Source organism: Limulus polyphemus, unplaced genomic scaffold (assembly GCF_000517525.1).
Source record: "Limulus polyphemus unplaced genomic scaffold, Limulus_polyphemus-2.1.2 Scaffold77297, whole genome shotgun sequence".
Lineage (NCBI taxonomy): Eukaryota > Metazoa > Arthropoda > Merostomata > Xiphosura > Limulidae > Limulus > Limulus polyphemus.
This window is the reverse complement of record NW_013742893.1, coordinates 1-5349: the sequence shown is the minus strand read 5'-3', so window position 1 is coordinate 5349 and position 5349 is coordinate 1. Positions and strand designations below refer to the sequence as shown.

Here is a 5349-nt window from a genome sequence, read left to right as displayed (position 1 = left end):
GGTTACAAAATTCAAGAATGGATAAAGAACTTAACGTACTTTTAGTTGTTTTTTTATCAAACAGAAATAAGTTCATTAACAACATTTACTCATTCATCTTTATTATATTTGGAATAAACCAGCTGTTCAGTTTTATTTGCAACTTTCGAGTGGGTAATATTGGTGTAAATTCACTTACTCCTTCTCATTACAAGCTACGTAAGATGACAGGTAAAAGTACCCAGTTTTTCTTGTGTATTTAAAGTATTTAATTTTGGTACGAACAAAAATCACGAGTTAAACTGTAATCATAAGGTATTCCTCCAGGTATTAACTCTTTACAGCAAATCTTCCATCCCAAACATCATATTGAAAAATACTAACCCTAAAAACATATAAAACTAAAACTTTGCGGTTAAACACTAAATAGAAGGAGCTGTAAACTAAAGTAAATACAACAAAAACGACATACTTTCCAGTAGTTTAACCTTTTAATATCAAAACCTTAACCGATAAAGTTGTATAAATCAAAGTTTTATTATAGTGAGAAAAATTTGGTTTATGAATTTTCTGATACATGTCATATTTATAATGAAATCGTGATAGCATTTTGGAAACATCTGCTTTCTACTTTATAGGTTATTAAAACACGATTATATTTTACTAACATTTCGAATATAACGAAAAAGAACTTCAGAATACATTCACGAAAAAATAACGAAAAACTGCAGCCATTTCTTGACCTAATTTCCCTTCATGCTTTATTTTAAGAAGAAAGTATTAATTGTTTAATCATATTTTTTAATATTTTATCTATTTTTATAATACAAATGATATTTAAAATAAGATTTAGAACAGGTTCAGAACCGATTAATTTTATTACAAGTGGTTTTGTTGTTATCGTGCAAAAGTGCTAGAAGGAATACATATATATAAAATTATAGGTAAAAGCAAGCAGTCAGCCGTGGGGAAATGAACCCCAGATCTTAGCGTTGTAAGTCCATAAAATTGCCGCTAACCCACCGGGTCAATACCATGGCTTAGAAACAAGTTATGGTTTATAGATTCCGTTTCTTGTGAACTGTGAAGCTTTGACACAGAATTGAAACAAAATAAAAAGGCAATAATTCATAATTCCGCGAGTCACATCCAAAAATTTATAAAAATATGTTTATAAAAAATATGATTTACAGAATGAAAACTATTTTTTCGTAGAATTAAATTTATACTAATTAAAACACTTAATTTTTGTTTGAGGAACAGCGAAAAAAAATTTCAATTTAAAGGGGTCCTCGTGTTACTAAAGTTTGACAACCGCTGACCAATAACACAATTAAAATCGGTGAAATTCGTAAAGAAATTAAAATCTTAAAATCATATAATTACAGAATATTGTATTTTGTTACGAGGCATGTTTCTTCAGAAGATAATACAAAGTTTTAAATAAAATCCATAAAGTTCACGAATTCTGATGTTCTCCTACGGTTTCTAAATGCTGAAAGAATGCAAAAGAAAATTATAACACAGAAACGAATAACTCTGGGTCAATCATTAGATCATTCTCAGTTTAGACTTACAATAATCTAAATTACTTACAGCAATTCATTAGTTGTGCTTCTTGTTACCCCCCCTGTTCTTATAAATATTAGCAGTGTATGTTTGTGTTTACATAACGTTTGTTTGTGTATACGTTAAGTATGATAATTCTGTATTTTATTTTCATTTGGCAAATGGAAACGTGATATAATTGGTCTACTTCATCATCTCCAGATTTTTCTATCAGGTTTTAATATCCCCCTTACTGCCACAAAACAACATGATGATATGAAGCTGAATGTCTTTTAAAAAATTAAGTTGTATACTTTAATTAAAAAAAATTAAATCCAAGTATAATGTTTTGTCTTCTTTTTACAAGTAAACCAACACTATATCACACATCATGTTCCATCTGATCTTTTGTCTCTGTTAATTTTTACTTTGGCACTTAAATTTGGAAACAAGACAGACTTGTACCATTTCTCTTCGTAATATTTCTTCCCTAAAATAATATTTTTTTCCAGCATACTGAAAGAACAATGACAATTATATTTACAACTGCTCAGCTATCATAAGAAATACATTTTTAACTGAATTTACAAGTGTATCTTAACATAAGGTAACCCATAACATGACATACAAATATTAACAAAATTACAGTATTAACCCAAAGAGGAAGCCACATTCTATGATGACCAATGATGTCTTCACCCAGAATGACTGAGCTATTTCCTGAGGATAGGCTTGGAATTGGACATTATTAGGCATACAACTGGAAAAAAAAAAGTAAATTACTTTAAAATTAAAAATTATGAATGTTTTTTTTTTAAATTAGGAAAGGTTGAAGTTTTGAAATTGCGTAAAAATAAAAACGTCAAAATGGCATTTAGTTTCTAAACCACACTCTTGCAAACGACAAATTTATTAAAAATTCACTTAAATAAACAAGACTAAACCAAAATTTAAATATACCTCAGAACTTTATTATCTAGTACAAAATACAATTAGACAACAAAAAAAAGTATCATATTTTCAAATTTAAAAGGACAATTGTGATTTTTTGGGGGGAAAAAATAAAAAAATTATTTCATTTTAAACGTTAAACCTGAAATTTCCCATCCTCTCAAAAAAATCATTCTGACGTTTTTGGCATCGTTCCGAACATCACCCTTTCCTTAAAAAACAATAATATTTGTCAGACTGGCAAGGTTTTCGAGTAGACCCAAAGCAATTTTGAAAATAAAATTTCAAATTAGTTAAAAAATCCTCTATAAATATAAACTATGTTGCTTAAAATATTTAAACTGATACATTTTCCTAAAAAGTCAATCAAATACAAAAAATTATATAATTTGTTTATTAACAACTGTCATGTGTATAAAAACAAAATGAGTGAATCCAGCGGTGCTGGCAGAACGATCAATGAGAATCGAGATCTCATGTTTGATCTCCACTCGACCGGAATTACGTTAAGTTTATAATTCCAGCAGAAGCTGTGACGTCTGTAGTATGGTTAGGGTTAGCAAATATACATTACATACGTATAAAGTATAGTCAGGGTTAGCAAATATACATTATGGACGTCCAAAGTATGGTTAGGGTTAGCAAATATACATTATAGACGTCCAAAGTATGGTTAGGGTTAGCAAATGTACATTATACACGTCTGAAGTGTGGTTAGGGTTAACAAATATACATTACAGACGTCTGAAGTATGATTAAGGTTAGCAAATATACATTATAGTCAGTTTTACAGCAAGTATAAAACATTGGTATCATCCAACAGCGAAGAAGTATAGGTGTCAAATGTCAAGGAAACCGAAACATTTTTCAGTGGTCTGCTAGTTGTTGTTTTTTTTTTTTTAATAACTGAAAGACATTAATTTAACTTATTAAAACGTTATTTCAAGAGCTCATAAAAATTTTTACTGTCCATTTAACAGTGTCACAATGTATGGGCTAGGTGTAGCCTAGTAGTTAAGTGTCAAATTGTAGAACAAAAGGTCCTAGGTTCGAGAAGTGAGCAAGCTTTGCACTTTCAGCTGTGAGAACAGTTTTCAAATAACAATCAATCCCGTTATTCGTTCAAAGAGACGGATAAAATTCTTGTGGCAACGAGTACTACTGGTGCCCTGCCCACCGCAAGTATCGAAACCAAATTTTTGGCGTTATAAGTCATCAGATTTGCCGCTGAAACACCAGGGAGCCAATAAACAACTCTCGTCAGGCGGAATAGTAGGGTGTGACCGTCATTCTTATAACACACTCACTTCCCCAAAGTGCAGAGCGTGATTTTTATTTTACTTTGGTTGTAATGAGACACGAATAATGGAACCTCAGCTCTAAGGTCTGGCACGCTAATCTCAATCACGCTTTACTCCCTATTAAGGTTTACAGATTTTAAAAAAAGCGGAGTGAAAATAGAGGAGTCTAATACATCATTCTGTAATTGGAGCTTTCAATCTGAACAATATTCTATCTAAAAGTGCAGATCAGAGACCCCTAGAATTCAGGTTTAACTGTTCCTAGATCTGAACTATTGACCAGAAGAGCTAGTCAAAAAATACTCTGACAACAGGACATCAACAGAATGAACTGATTCATCAAAATACGCCGACAACAGGACATCAACAGAATGAACTGATTCATCAAAATACGCTGACAACAGGACATCAACAGAATGAACTGGTTCATCAAAATACGGTGACAACAGGACATCAACAGAATGAACTGATTCATCAAAATACGCTGACAACAGGACATCAACAGAATGAACTGGTTCATCAAAATACGGTGACAACAGGACATCAACAGAATGAACTGTTCCATCAAAAATACGATAAAACTGGCAATTTGTTTTTCCTCAAACCACTCTTAGTAAAACTGTTCTTGAAAATTATATTTTGGATTTCTTAATATTATTTCTTGGCCCTAAATGGCCTACTGATTAGCATGGACTGACCGTGAAATTAAGGATTCATGGTTCGCGTCATGTTGTCCCCAAAACTCGCTCCGCACATTGGGGCCGGGGTGCGTTATAAGAGTGACAGTCAAATTCTAATATTCTATCAGATTATAGTAGCCCAAGAGTTGGCAGTGAGCGTTGTTGATTAATGTGCCTTCCCTATAATTATTTCAGTTCAAAGTTAGGCTAAAGGTCCTTTGGCCATTTAGAATTCGTTTGTTTTATTTGCACTAGCGTAGCTAGGAATTATTTACCACAGAGGCAAAACTATAAATGCCTATTAAGTTAGAACTGTTTGTTTGTTCCCTACTTAATGGGCTATCTATGCTCTGCTCAACACGGTATCGAAACCCGTTTTTTAGTGTTATAAGCCTTTAGACTTGCCGCTGAGCCACTGGGGGGCCTCAAGTTAGAAACTTTATTTTTGTCAGCGTAATTTACTTTTTATGTTAATTCAGTTTTAAGTACATACAAACCCAGTAATTCTCAGAGAAATGTATTAAATCACTGAATATGCCTAGTTTATAAACAAAACGACGTTTCATGGGATAGAGTTATTAACGCTAAGATACCACTAATCGCCTTATTTCTAAAAATAAAACAATCACACCAGATTTTCGAAAAGTGCATGACGCAATCCTGATAGAGCGTCTAGTCGCCTATAGTTTAACTACGTTAGATTAATGTTTGTTGGATTTCGTGCAGAGGTACACGAGGGCTATTTACGCTAACTGTCGTTAATTTTAAGGTAATAGACAAAGGGAAAAGCAGTTAATCAACGCCATCTACCACAAGCTTTTGTCTGTTTCTTTTGTTAAAGCTATATAATGAGCTACCGATGGATCAGTTCATTCTGTTGATGTCCTGTT

General features: G+C 32.3%; 1 long non-coding RNA gene across 2 annotated transcripts; it reads right to left on the bottom strand.

Moving 5' to 3' along the window:
* Positions 1-257: 257 nt before the first annotated feature.
* On the bottom strand, positions 258-2284 carry LOC111084497. 2 transcript variants are annotated; one of them, XR_002609589.1, is made up of 2 exons: positions 2174-2284; positions 258-1474 (listed from the first exon to the last, which is right to left on the bottom strand). It is a non-coding gene; the product is annotated as an uncharacterized LOC111084497 (long non-coding RNA). The 2 variants fall into 2 exon arrangements; XR_002609590.1 differs by having other exon boundaries at positions 2183-2284.
* Between the last annotated feature and the right edge of the window lie 3065 nt (positions 2285-5349).